Source organism: Neolamprologus brichardi, chromosome 6 (genome assembly GCF_056152115.1).
Source record: "Neolamprologus brichardi isolate AB-2024 chromosome 6, ASM5615211v1, whole genome shotgun sequence".
Lineage (NCBI taxonomy): Eukaryota > Metazoa > Chordata > Actinopteri > Cichliformes > Cichlidae > Neolamprologus > Neolamprologus brichardi.
In genome coordinates this window covers 4,521,950-4,535,482 of record NC_142109.1, presented here as the reverse complement: position 1 = coordinate 4,535,482, position 13,533 = coordinate 4,521,950, and the positions used below count along the sequence as shown (strand labels likewise).

Here is a 13,533-nt window from a genome sequence, read left to right as displayed (position 1 = left end):
TACCTATAAATATATTTCTTTAAATTGTATTCATTCATATTAAAATGAATCTTTTAATTAGATAGTAATGCCATTTCTGAGCCTAACAGCAAATGATTGATTTAAACCTATTCATGGACGTCCGTATTGGCTGGACAGTGTTTTTATAGGCTAACAGCCTTACAGCACTGAACTGCACATTTTTTTTCACCCCGGGTTTTCTTCTTCTTTTTGTTCATCAAAGCACAGGAATTACACTGTGTGTGTTTCTGAGTACATTCTCTTCAATAAATGACTTTCAGCCTCAGAACTCTCGTTAGCTTCATTCATTAGCACGCAGGTTTTTACCAGCCCTGTTTAATTTTTCATCATTTAATGAAGCCTTAGTTAGAATTGAATTTGGCTTTGTGAGACCTGTAGATAGCGTTGAACTTTATTTATTATTCCTCATTTTCTCCCACTCTCATCCCTCCCCGCTCCTTTCATCCCCTGTTCCTCTCTGTCACCCTGCTTATCTACTGCTTGCTTTTTTAATTCCCGTCTCTCTGATCTGCTCTTCTCACATCGTCTTTGAATTGGATGTGGCCCTGGGGGACCCTAAATCCAATCCACTGCTCATATTCCCTTCAGCATTGTACCGCAGCTCCAGTCGAGACACACCTTAGCGAAGCAACACACACGATGTGCGAGTTTGCCTCTCACATCGTGCTGAGATTCTTCTTTTCATCGTCAACGTCTTACACTTAAAATAACGCGCACAGGTTTATCGTTTTGTATCATTTTTGTGGTTCAAGGATTATTTCTTAAAACGGAGATGTCAGGCTTTTTCATTCAAGCTCCTGTTTTATTTTGTTTTTAACTTGCACAACATAAAGACAAATGTGATTTATTTATAATTCTGTGCAAGCATCGATCATTATAAACATTAAAAGCACCAGCGCGCGACGTGAAAAATGTTGACAGTTCTGCAGGGATTCCTTGGGTTGTGGAATTTGTGTTAATGTTTCCTTCACAGGGACCACCCATCCTTAGCTCTTAGCTCTGCCAACTGTCAGATTTATGGCAGCACCTCCCTCAGGCATGACACTGCTTCTTGCTATTCCCCCAAACACTTCTCAGGACCAGCTCAGAACATGACAGTGAGCCCAAGGTCTTTACCAGAGGCCTGTACAACAAAGCAGGATTTGGGTGTAAAACATCAACTTCAAGTTTAACCCCGGATTTTCAGTATTACATAGTATTCTTACCAGGGTTCATCATCACAGTAACTGAAGCAGGTTATGTACACGATAAGAGGTCAGCAGATTTAGAATACACATCTAATAATCAATCACATCTCCATAAAACAGCATTACTAGTGCTGTAAGAATCCTCAGCACTTAGTGTGTGGCTATTAGTAAAGTATCTGAAAAGCATCTGAACTTTGTTTTCTCCTGATGACAACTTTAACCCTTGATTTGTTTTCCCTGTTGGCTAAAACAATTTTAAAATTCTCTTATTGTTCTATAAACCTTATACATCTCAAGTACACATTACATGTGGACCTTACATAAAATTTGCAAATAAGCTTAGGCTACGTCCACACGTACCCGGGTATTTTTGAAAACGCAGATTTTTCTATGCGTTTGCCCCTTTTGTCCACACGTAAACGGCGTTTTCAGTCACTGAAAACTGAGTTTTTTAAAACTCCTGCCAGGGTGGATATTTTTGAAAACTCAGTTTTTGCGTTTACGTGTGGACGAGAAAAACTGAGAAAACGCAGCGTCAAAGGTGTGCGCCTTTTTTGACGTCACACTGTGCGCCACGTTATTGTTTCGGTGAAATGAATTTCTACAATACTGTTACTGTTAATTGTACTCTGCAGTGTTTAAATGCTTACATATACACACACAGTTACTGTCCCTCCACACATACGACTCGGTTCTGCTTCTATGTCCCAGCTTTGTTTACTATTTCCCACCGAGGCTTCTAGACTTCTGATTGGCCAACATTTCTACACGGTTAGGAATATATCACCACCTGTTGCTTTGGCATGTTCCTAGCAGCGTTTTCCTTCATTTCTGCCTTTATGTGTGGACGGGATTATTTTTTAAAACAAAAACGGAAAATCTCCGTTTTCAAAAATACCCGTGTACGTGTGGACGTAGCCTTAGTCTACAGTACAATTATACAGAGTTTTTATGCTTGCTCTCTGCCTGTTTAAGTGAAAGAATAAAGCAAAAATTGGTTTACAAGAATCCAAAGTATTCTGTTAAATTATTGATAAACATTCAATTAATGCAATACTTTATTGTAACCAGTCAGATTCTCTTGTTTCTTAATGACAGAGCGCTCATACTGAAGTCTGTTAACTTAGACAGCCAGCATAGTTGCAGGTTTTCCTTCCTTTCTTCAAACTTCAAACAGGCTAAATTTTATCAACATAGTAACTCTTTCCCAGTCTTACCGACCATTGTATTTAAACCACACATTCATTACACACACTCACACTTCATAGTTTTCTAACATCATAACTTGATCTTCCTCTGTAGACCTGTCCCTGTTTGTAATTCTCCGATCCTGCCAGCACCACCCCTTTCATGTAAACACACTCACAACTAGATTGTTAAATCCTGAGTTGACTTATCAAATCACCTTCATGTGACTGCTTAGCATAATTGCTGACTTTAGGGCAAGTAACAACTGAGAAGGAAAAGAGATCCTAGCAAGTTCAACTTGTTTCATAGTAGAGTCCACAGATCCAGATTCTAATGTCAGTTTGATTGAACACCCATATGAACCAGACCAAGCCTAATCCACTGAGGGCAAATCCTTTGGGTGTCGCAGCCCACAGCACACAAAGGATTTGCTGCCAGACACCAAAGGACACTCCCACAATCCCATATCTGTTTCCTGACAGGTCAGAGGGGTTTTGTCACCAGAAGGAGCGCCGGCGTAATACCAGGCAAGCGGTTTTAAAGTTCGACCTATTGAAGTACAAGCCAACCACAAAGTAAAACCTACAAACTTAGTAAAATACTGTTGCATCTTTGAGTTTCTGTGTAGTGCCATACTCTGCCCCGACAGAAGATTTATGAATGACATCAGGCCTGTGGGCATTAATAGACATCTACTTGCTGGTAGTGTGTGAGGTTTCAAGAGGAGAGGAGAGGAAAGGAGAGGAGGGATGTGGAATCTTTTTATAATGTAGTTCAGTCCAGTCAGTTCAGTTCAGTCAGGTGATGATGATGATGATGATGATATTGTTGGTGGTGGTGAGGGGGGGTTACTGGTAGAATTATGAAGATAACGTGTTCATGGATGGTAATATCAACATGAGGGCAAAAGCTGATAAACAATGAGAAATAATAAAGAAACTTTTGACAGCCGAGATGAAAAACGTGGATGATGTTGCTGATAATGTTAGTGGCAGTGACAACGAATAAAAAATGAGAAAAGAGTAAGCGGAGGAGTGAAGATGGTGGTGACGTTGTCACACAAGAGGAAGAGTTGATGTACAGGATAATGCAAAGAATGTTGCTAAAAGAAAAACGGGCAGATGTTTTTATTTCCTACAAGTTCGCTTAAGCTGGGCGCTCTTTTCGGTATCCTGCGGCTGTGCTCTGCCCTCCACTATCCCATCGCTTCATGGCCAAATGAGTCACGCACGCATCATCATCACAATGAGATGCATAAACGAATAAATCCCACTTGCACAGGCACGGGACGTTAAAGAGGAAATTTCAGTGCCTCAGTCAAAACATGCCACTAGTTCGCTTGTCACATCGCATCACGCATGATTGTTTTCACGGCGACAATCATCCGTCGAGTCTAAACGCGTGCGCTTGGGATATGTGGCTATCCGGCAAAATCACGGGAGAAGAGGAGAGGAGAGGTGGATGAGGGTGTGTTCCTGGAGGCCAGATAGGTCAACGACTGCGACTCTAACATAATCCTGATCAGTCGAGATGACAACGAATACCAACAGGGGGAACCCGGAGCTTTGTGCGTCAGTGCGCATTGGAGAGGCGATAAATCAAAACACTGCTAGAAAGCGCTGTTGTAGTGCGCCATCTCATCTCTCTCTCTATCTCTATCTATCTTTCTTTCACCCCCCCCCCCCCTCCCCTCCGCTTTATCGTCTTCCTTCTCCCCCTCTCGTGTCTCTTCTCTCTTTCTTTTCGCCATTCTCTCAGCGTCTCCAAACGCGCGCAGTGCTGCTGAATGAGGTCTGTTTGTGTTGCAGGACTGAAAGATACCAAATAGTCTCCCTTCTATTTCCCCCCATTCCCCGACTAATGGAAACCCCGTGGAAACAGCCCATTTGATGTGGAAATTCGGTCAAAGGCACTCGTTTTCGCGCGCAAAAATACGCACGCGTCATTTTATGGCGATTGCCATTGTGCACCATCTCTGCTTATCATTTTCGACTCACTCACTGGTGATGCCACTCACCACACACGCGCACACGTTCGAAGACAGCTGCTGCTCACCCCAGGGCCACTGTTGCCCCTTTGTGTTTTTGCCACAGTGCAACCCCGGCACTACCTCCCCGCTCAGAATGGCTCAGCCTGGGATCTCTTGATCCGCAGAAAGCCGCTCCAGACCTGAGCACCGGAGCTAACACACGTATGTTCAACAGCTGTCTTATCCACCACCACGTAAAAAAAAAAAACAGGTACAGAGGCGGGGCGGCACTGCCAGCCAATAGGTCGGGCTCGCAACAATTCATCCAAATTTTCTCCACACTTTTTTCCTCTCCGTGTTTGAATCTTTTATTATTATTATTATTTAATTTTATGGTCTGCTCAGTCTCTGACTCACAGGTGTCTGAGGAGTGGACGCTGCCCAAGAACGTTGTCGGGATATCCCTCTGAGCATCTCTGTGTTTATATTCGCCAAATAAGCAAAGCTCAGCATTGCACCGACAACCTCAACGTGGCAGCACGGTGTCTCTCCAGCGCGCACACAACGCATCCCACAAGTGCAGAAGTCCACCCCCCATCCACTCTCGCCCCCCAACACTTCTCCCCGCTAACACTGACAGCTGAGCCCAGCTCGTACAGAACACATCGTGTTTTCACTTGTCTTACCTTGATCGGAGTTCCCGGTCTGGCAGGGAAGAAGAGGATGAAGGCGTGAAGCTTTACGGTCCGTTCTGCAGCAGCAAAAGACGGAGAGAGCGAGAGTATTATCCCCGGACGTGCGTTCCAGCAGAGAGAGGGAGAGAGAGAGAAGGGGGGTGGGGGGAGATCCAGAGAGAGAGAGTAAGGTGGGTGAGCAAGAGGAGTGATGAGGGACGGAGGCGCGCTAACGGAAGAGAGAGGGGATGGTTGACAGAGGGATGATGTTGAATCGTGGCAGCAGCCGCTCCCAATCAGACGCAATACCTGCTGGATACACTGAGAGGAAAATTTCAAAGAAAAATCTTCTGCAGGCTTTTTCTTTTTTCTCTCTCTTTCAGAAATGTCGGCTGCGCGTAATTAAAATGCCAAAGCAAGCCCGATGTCAATATCAGGAAGATTCCCAGCGGGACGAAACACATCTCAGATTTTTCTCTAGTTTCTGCCCTCCCTTGTGTTAATTGTGCTATTTTTATCCCCATTTTTAAATAGGTTTGTTATATAGACAGCATACAGGTTTCACCTTAGCTTTGATTCAATGAGAGCACTCATTTGAAAAAAGGACAACATATTATAACATAGTTCTGCTTATGGCTCAGTCTAACCACGTGACAGCGGCATGTATTACTGACTCAAATCAGTCGATCTTAAGAATGGTGGGAGGTTACGGGCCACTGATACCTCCACGGGCAGCAATCACATAATGTTTGGTCCCGAACAACGTGTGGGGTAAAGCGGGATGCCGCTCCTGCCGTTACTTGCGCAACTTACCACTTCCCCATGCAGGGACGCGCAACTGCTTTCCAATCTGGGCACGTAGCAACGCGCCTCAAAGTGCGCGCCCTTGTGAAGGGGCAGGGAGGCAGGTTCCCGCACACGCGCACGGATCTAAAGTGGAAGGCGTGGAAAGAAAAGGGGGAGCTCCAACTGTGCCGATGACGTCATTGTCAGTCAGCTGTTGAGGTATTGATTTGCTCCCATGTTGTTTTGCTCGTGAGTACCTTTCGATGTGTGTGTGTGTGTGTGTGTGTGTGTAGAAGATTTAGAGTTTTTATGTGCCTTCCTGTATCTCAAATTTCTGAAAACCCCACAGGGTAACACTTTTCTCTGGAGCTCCCTTCATCCTGTGGGTTTTCATCCTGCGTGTAGGAGTGATACTTGACTGATTGCCATCGCATGTGTGATCGCACCCAGCTCGATATTAACAGTGAGGGGAATTTCTATGTTGTGTGAGTGAGTGAGGTCATTTGAGCCCAGTAAGAGATTGCCCAAGCACAGCTACACTGGGAACCTCGGGAATTCAGGGTCCCCTGTATTGCAAACGGATTTGAGTAATCTGCAGTTTGTCAGGTACTAAACTGTTATATAAACATCATTAATGGACAAAATTGATTATGTTTTTGGGCTGTGTATGCTCGCATGGTGCACATTCCTAATAGAGTTTAACCACATGTGAAGCATCAAATCTGATTTAATGGAGTAACAAAGTATGTGTTACTCCATGCATGAGGGTCAGCGTGGACTAAATCAACACATTCTCACTCTCTGCTCGTCTGGTACTGACGCTTGGGGAGGAACTCTTTCTTGTCAGTGTGATACTCCATTAGTGTCAATCACACATGTGGTCTCCAACCAGAAGACAGAGAAGACTATGTGTTGTGTCTGGAACCACTTTTTTAAGCACTTTATTTTAGTTTAGTTTTTCTCTCTACATTTTCTTACACTGTTTGGTTAAGGGTAGGCAGCAAATTTGATATTGCATTAGTAATTAAGTAGGTATAGGCAGTTTCTGCCGCATGATCGAGTGTTACAGAATGGATTTGTTTGCGGCAGTTCCATCTCCAGCCTGGAGGACCTGGGACTGCATTGTCTCAGTTCTCATTTCATGCAACACACTGTAGTTCTGAGGGTCCCCAAAGTTTGAAAGCCTACAAACCACAGTAATGTGAAATGCTATGCTTTATCTTTCACCTGGGGTGAAGAGAACTAGTAGTAAAGTTGAAACAGTGATGGCTTTTTTCACTTGCAGCTGCTCGGCTCAATCAATGTGGGCTGGCAAGGCTATAGGTCCTGTGAAATTAATTGTATATCACACAAACACAACACACCAACGATGAGTGGAGTCTCAGAACCAAAGAATGTGTGTAACCATTTCCCTCATAAAAAAAACAGGTTTGATTCTTGTGAAGGAGTCACTCTCATGACATTACTCCCATTATTCCATTATATACCTGGTAGCAGGTAATCCCACCTAACAGAAAACACTAAAAACCGAGTAGAGTCGAATCAAGTAGAGCCCAGTATGTGCGAGCTGAAAAGAGGATTAAAGCTACTTTGTTAGATTTGGCATTAAATTATAATTAAATTAAGTCTAACTAAAACTGCACGGTTTGGTTTTGGATGAAAAAAAGATAACGTGGGTTAAAATACACCGTTTCACTCACCATTCAAGCTTCTCTCAAATATAACAAGCATGTTAAAGCTGATCACTCCAACATGTGGCGCTTAGATTTTAGTGATTAAAACTCTGTTTACATGTGAATGGAAGGCCAAAACACTTTAAATAAGCCAACAAAATACCTGTACTCGTTTTCAGATTCTGACTGATTCTGGCTGAACTCTGTCAGGCTGTCAGGCACACCGAAAACAGGCTACTAAAGAACTAACCAGCTTATTACAACATGAGCCCGATGGGTCCTAAGTGTCAGTAGGAGATGAGTTTGAAATGACACTTTTGCCTCAAGTACTTCAGCCCATTTGTGTGTGCAATCCAAGCACAATACACTAATTTTCTGTAGTGTTGAGGACACTAAACACATGTCATTATGGACATCTTACCCATTTTATTTTGCTCCTGATTAAAAGTAACTGCTACATAATTCTTCAGTTCCTTCTCAGTTTTGTAATTATGGAGACTTGCCTTTTCCTTTCCTTACTCTTTGCTGCAGTTTCCTTAGTATTCCATCATGTGTTCTTAACTGGTTTAGTCATCAGTCCAGATGTAAGTTTGCCCTCGGTTTATTTTGTTATATAACCCCAGTCTTGCGTAATTAAAGGTTACTGAATTCTGTCTGATAAATGAGTGATTTGAGTTTATCTGAGTTTTTCAAAAAGGCACTCGTTTTCTCTGGAATGCAAATTTATTTTTCACTCTCTTTCATCCATAGAAATCAGAAAAAACACAGTCAATGAATTTGATTTCATAATGCCATTTAAGGAACAGATGTCATGGACTGCAAGAGGATTTTCTATATAAGCATACATGCATGTTCTCAGAGAAAGAAGCCCTACAAGCTATCAAAATAACATATTTCTAATACCTGTAGAAATGTTGTTTCCTTTGCAAGTTAAAAAATGACCAAGCAAAGAGGCTGAGGAACTCTCAGCAGCAGGTGACAGGAAAATGGTGACTGCTGGCTCCTAAAGCATGCACTATACACTGGTCATAAGAAAAGGCACTAAAACGCCAGTGTGGGACCTAAACTCTGCAGCAGAACACATAGAAAGCACTTGATTTTTGTAACGCAACAGTGGCATTTAGTCACCTTTTTTCTGCTTTATCCGTTGTATCGCAAGTTCCAGTTAAGAATCAGCTTTCATTTGGATCCATTTCTCAGGGCGTATGGTCTAATAATTCATAGTGTAATTGCTGCACATTTGTTTGTTTTAGGTGAGCAATAACACCACAGAGGAGCTTCATAGCCTCCACATTTGTCTAGTGATGGGTGCAATTTCCCTCCACTTCCTGGCTGCTGTTGATAAATGAATGCCACAGGCAGTAGAGAGCTCCGACTCATATGGACATTGTTAGCTGGTTTACGAAATGTGATTATATATGGGCGATGCCACGGGAGGTTCTCCTAATGAAATCAGCTACATTTTCACACATCTCCCAAGTAGCATAACAGATTTTTATTGTAATTTTTCACATCCTCTCCACTCTTTGACCCTTTAAAGCCTGAAGCATGAAATAATTGCCAGACATTATTATACATGGTTAAAAAATGTTGAATGTTTATCAAAAAAAAAAGTGACCGAAAGTTCAATTTTTTTATGAAGAGTATTTGCTACATGTTTGTTTTTTTTTATTTAATTTAATGTATTTATTGCAATTTATTCCTTAAAAATGTAATGTGCAATTTCAACTCACTTCAAATCAGAAAAACTCACATATCAAATATCTTGGCGTTAAGGGGTTAAGTTGCACTGAAACAATGCAAAGTCAGCACAAACGAATAAAGTACCCTGCTGTGATTAGAAAACACTTGCGCTGATGGAGAACCACCTACACACACTTGCAATGCAATCCATCATTAAGGGTCAGTGCGTGTAAGGTTTAGCAGTGTTGTAATGCGGCGATTTCTTTCCAACATAGTTAAGTACAGAACCGGCTTAAAGCTGCCGCTGCAGCAGCCTGTAACTCATCAGACGTACTGGTGAAACAGTACTTGACACAATGAATCGAAAGTGACAGCAGGACAAAAGGGGTGTCGAGAACAGCACTTAATTGCAACATTTCATTTTACCTGGAACTGTTGCATCAAATCACCCACTGCACATATCTTTGTATTTTCTCAATGAGTCATATGAATTACAAAAACTGTTCCCTGCATTTTGCTTGGAGGGATTTTAACCCTTCATGGCAACATCCAGTCAAGAATGGCAGGATATATATGAGAGAATGCTGGAAAAAACAAAAACAAAGGAAAACTATGAAAATGAATCCATTAATAAGTTGGCCTACACATTTAATTACATGTAAAAAAAAAAATTTTAAAGGCAATTTTTACCAGCATGAGAAAGAAATACATATTTGCTGTGTATCTGGTGGAGTCTTACCAGCTAAAGCCTTACAACTGCTGCAATTCAAATCCTAAATCTAATCACTGGAATCAGAGTTTTTCTTTAAACTAGGTGCATCTAAGCAATGGTTTTCCTCACATTTCCCTTTAGGAAAAAACATATCATCAGAGTAGTGAGGCAGGGGAAGATGTTTTCAGTGCCAGAAGGTGTTAGAGGGGGGAATGCAGTTATTGTAAAACACTTTAAAACTGCAGTAACCGCCAGCAAGATACATCTGTAACACTACTGTGGTTAGTAAAAACGGTAGGTGCATGAAACCACAAATATGACAACTACCAGAGCATTCTGGTGTAAGGGGTGTGATGTGAAGCAGTGTTTTATAAGTCTGTATACAGTGTGGTGCAAATGTCTTGAACCTTTCCCCTTTTCTTAAGAGTTTTCTGCAAAATCAGGAAATGATTGCAGGGATTTATTATGACACACAAGCATACGTGAAAATATCGAATATGAGTTTTTGCAACTCAAAGTCAATATTTGATATAAACACCTTCATTCTTTCTTGTAATGTCTTTAAGTAATCTGCAGGAAAAGTTCTCCAATCTTTGTGAAGGACATTCAAAGCTGTTCTTAGGATGTTGGATGATCCCACGCTGCTTCAGTAATATTAAGGTCTGTGCTCTGGCGAGGCCAATCTGCGACTGATAATGCTCTGCTGTGTGTTTTGCTATCTATGCATGCTTTTACTGCATTGGCAGTGTGTTTTGAATCAGTGTCACTCTAAAACAGGTAGCTGTTCCCAGTCAGAGACTTTCCAGTTGGTATCACATGAACAGCACTAGGTGAAATGCACCCTCCATCGTGTTTTATAATTCCTGACCTGATATCAAATATACACATACACCTTTTTTCACACACATGCTCACACTGCTAATTTTTCTGCAATCCACTGCTCTGTTACTTTCAACCCTTCAAATTTTTCCAATATTAAACTTTTATCCTCCTTTGTAAATCAGCCATTCTGCTGGCAGCCCATTTATCTACCTTTATGGGGCGATCGTGGCTCAAGAGTTGGGAGTTCGCCTTGTAATCGGAAGGTTGCCGGTTCGAGCCCCGGCTCGGACAGTCTCGGTCGTTGTGTCCTTGGGCAAGACACTTCACCTACTGGTGTTGGCCAGAAGGGCCGATGGCGCGATATGGCAGCCTCGCTTCTGTCAGTCTGCCCCAGGGCAGCTGTGGCTACAACTGTAGTCCCTAGCCGGGACTAGTAAAAGCGCTATACAAATACAGGCCATTTACCATTTATGATTATTCAGATGCTGCTACTGCCAAACCTTTTGTGACAACACACAGGGGAAAATGCTGGGTTAACCTGAGTTAACTCAATTACCTTTAATGAGCAGCAATGAGTTGATTACAAAAATCACAACTAAATATTTCAAAATTTCATTTACATAAAGCATTTCAATAAAAAGAAAGCCCCTCTGAGAGCCAGAAAGGGCAATATTTGCTGACTGACATTTTATGGGATAGTCCAGATTCTGTCAACATCAGTACAGTGCAGTTTCTGCTAATGATGTCACAAGCAAACAATTATCCATCCATCCATCTTCTTCCGCTTATCCGGGGCCGGGTCACGGGGCCAGCAGCCCGGACCTCCCTCTCCCCAGCCACCTCCTCCAGCTTGTCCGGGGGAACACCAAGGCGTTCCCAGGCCAGCCGAGAGAAATAACCTCTCCAGCGTGTTCTGGGTATACGCCGGGGCCTCCTCCCAGTGGGACATGCCCGGAACACCTCACCCAGGGGGCGTCCTTGTCACATGCCCGACCCGCCTCAACTGACTCCTTTCGATGTGAACGAGCAGCGGCTCTACTCTGAGCCAAACATCTCACCCTATCTCTAAGGGAGAGGCCAGCCACCCTTCAGAGGAAGCTCATTTCTGCTGCTTGTATCCGTGATCTTGTTCTTTTGGTCACTACCCACAGCTCGTGACCATTGGTGAGGGTAGGGAGATAGATCGACCAGTAAACTGAGAGCTTCTCTTTTACACTCGCCTCTCTTCACCACAACAAACCGGTACACCGTCTGCATCACTGCAGCCACAGCACCAATCAGTCTGTTGATCTCCCGCTCCCTTCTCCCGTCACTCATGAACAAGATCCAGTCAAATGCCTCCTCCAAGTCCGCAAAACACATGTAGACTGGTTGGGCAAACTCCCATGCACCCTCAAGTATCCTTGAGAGGATAAAGAGCTATTAACTTTTGTGAGTATTTATCATCAAACTACACCACAGTATAATAACTTTCTGCACGGTGTTGTCTCGTTCCAAAACATTTATCCCCTGCTGCCTCAATGCATCCTCGTGGATCTCTGTTCATTACTAATCAACTTTCATTCTTTGTAATGTCACGAAATGACTTTAAAACAATTGTTTCACAATTTTATAGAGAAGGCAAGAGAAAGAGTATCCACGCAAATATAAATGTTTTCATTACGTTCCCCTCTGCCATGAAATTGATGCAACAACACACAAACAGTATTTGGTGGGAAGAGAAATAACAGTGCAAGTTAAACAGCCAAAGGAGATGTTGTTTCTTATTTTGTCATTGATTGCTTTTGCTGTCTCGTTATAGTTTCATATGTGGATGTCTACAATTTTTATTATCCAAGAAAAAAAACACCCTGTTACACTATGTCAAATGCCTACTCAAGAAGTCAACGTGATACATAAAAAGACAAAAGGCATTTCTCCATGTCCCAACTGTCCTTGGTTTGATGGGTGGATTGTTCTGCGGGTTTGGACCTCTTGCTTTTATCGACAGCTCTCACAGTGCTGATACAGATGTTTCTCTGACAGTGTTTAATGCATTTAAATTCTTCAAATTCCCCCCACTTCTGACCTTTGCCCCGTGCGCACTGTGAGTTGCTGAGCTATTAAACTATGTTAGAAAGAGGTGACCGGCCTTTCCAGTGCTGGAGAGATGGTGTGTAACTCCTACTCATGTACTTCCCTTTGGAATTTAGTTGAATGTAATTAAGTGTGCAAATGATTTAATTTGCAATGGTTGCTGACAACTGTTACTGTTTGTACTATTTCTTCTCTTGCAGAAGTATAAGTGCTGGCAAAAACGCTCATTGCCTCGCAAGGTTGTTAGCTGTTAATGAGGAGTGTTTTAAAAGGGACCGCAACACAAGGGTCTGACAAGAGTGTAATAATGGTGTCAGCACTGTCAAAACCCAATTTTTTTACTTGTGTATCGTACCCTTTGGACAAAATAATAACCATCTTTCACATGTTTTGTTCGCCACTTCCATTTTTTTCTCTTTATCCTCTCGTTTCTTTATTTAATTATCTGTTGTACGCTTGCTCATATTTTGGGGTTAGCCTTGTGTAAATACAAGTTTTGTGTAGAACATTTAAGAGTCTTGAATGACTGTGAGATAACAGAGGCCTCATTGATCGTTCATCTTTGTTTTTTCACTGTTATGTTTGTCCTTGATTATGATATTTATAACGGTGATGCTTAAACAAAAATGGGGATTTTTGTTGTAAATAACTTGTGATTTTAGTTCAGTGCTCTGATGCTGTATTGGGAGAGACCGGAAAAAGATTAGTAGAGAGCGAGGGTCAATATGGCGTGTTCATCAGG

At 42.3% G+C, this 13,533-nt stretch overlaps 1 long non-coding RNA gene across 1 annotated transcript in view; it reads right to left on the bottom strand.

Annotated features, from left to right (window-relative positions):
* Positions 1-5,150, bottom strand: part of LOC102799068 (uncharacterized) — a 277,982-nt gene extending 272,832 nt beyond the window's left edge. The window contains exon 1 of the long non-coding RNA XR_437403.3: positions 5,052-5,150. This is a non-coding gene — a long non-coding RNA (uncharacterized LOC102799068). The remainder of the gene's footprint in view (positions 1-5,051) is intronic.
* Between the last annotated feature and the right edge of the window lie 8,383 nt (positions 5,151-13,533).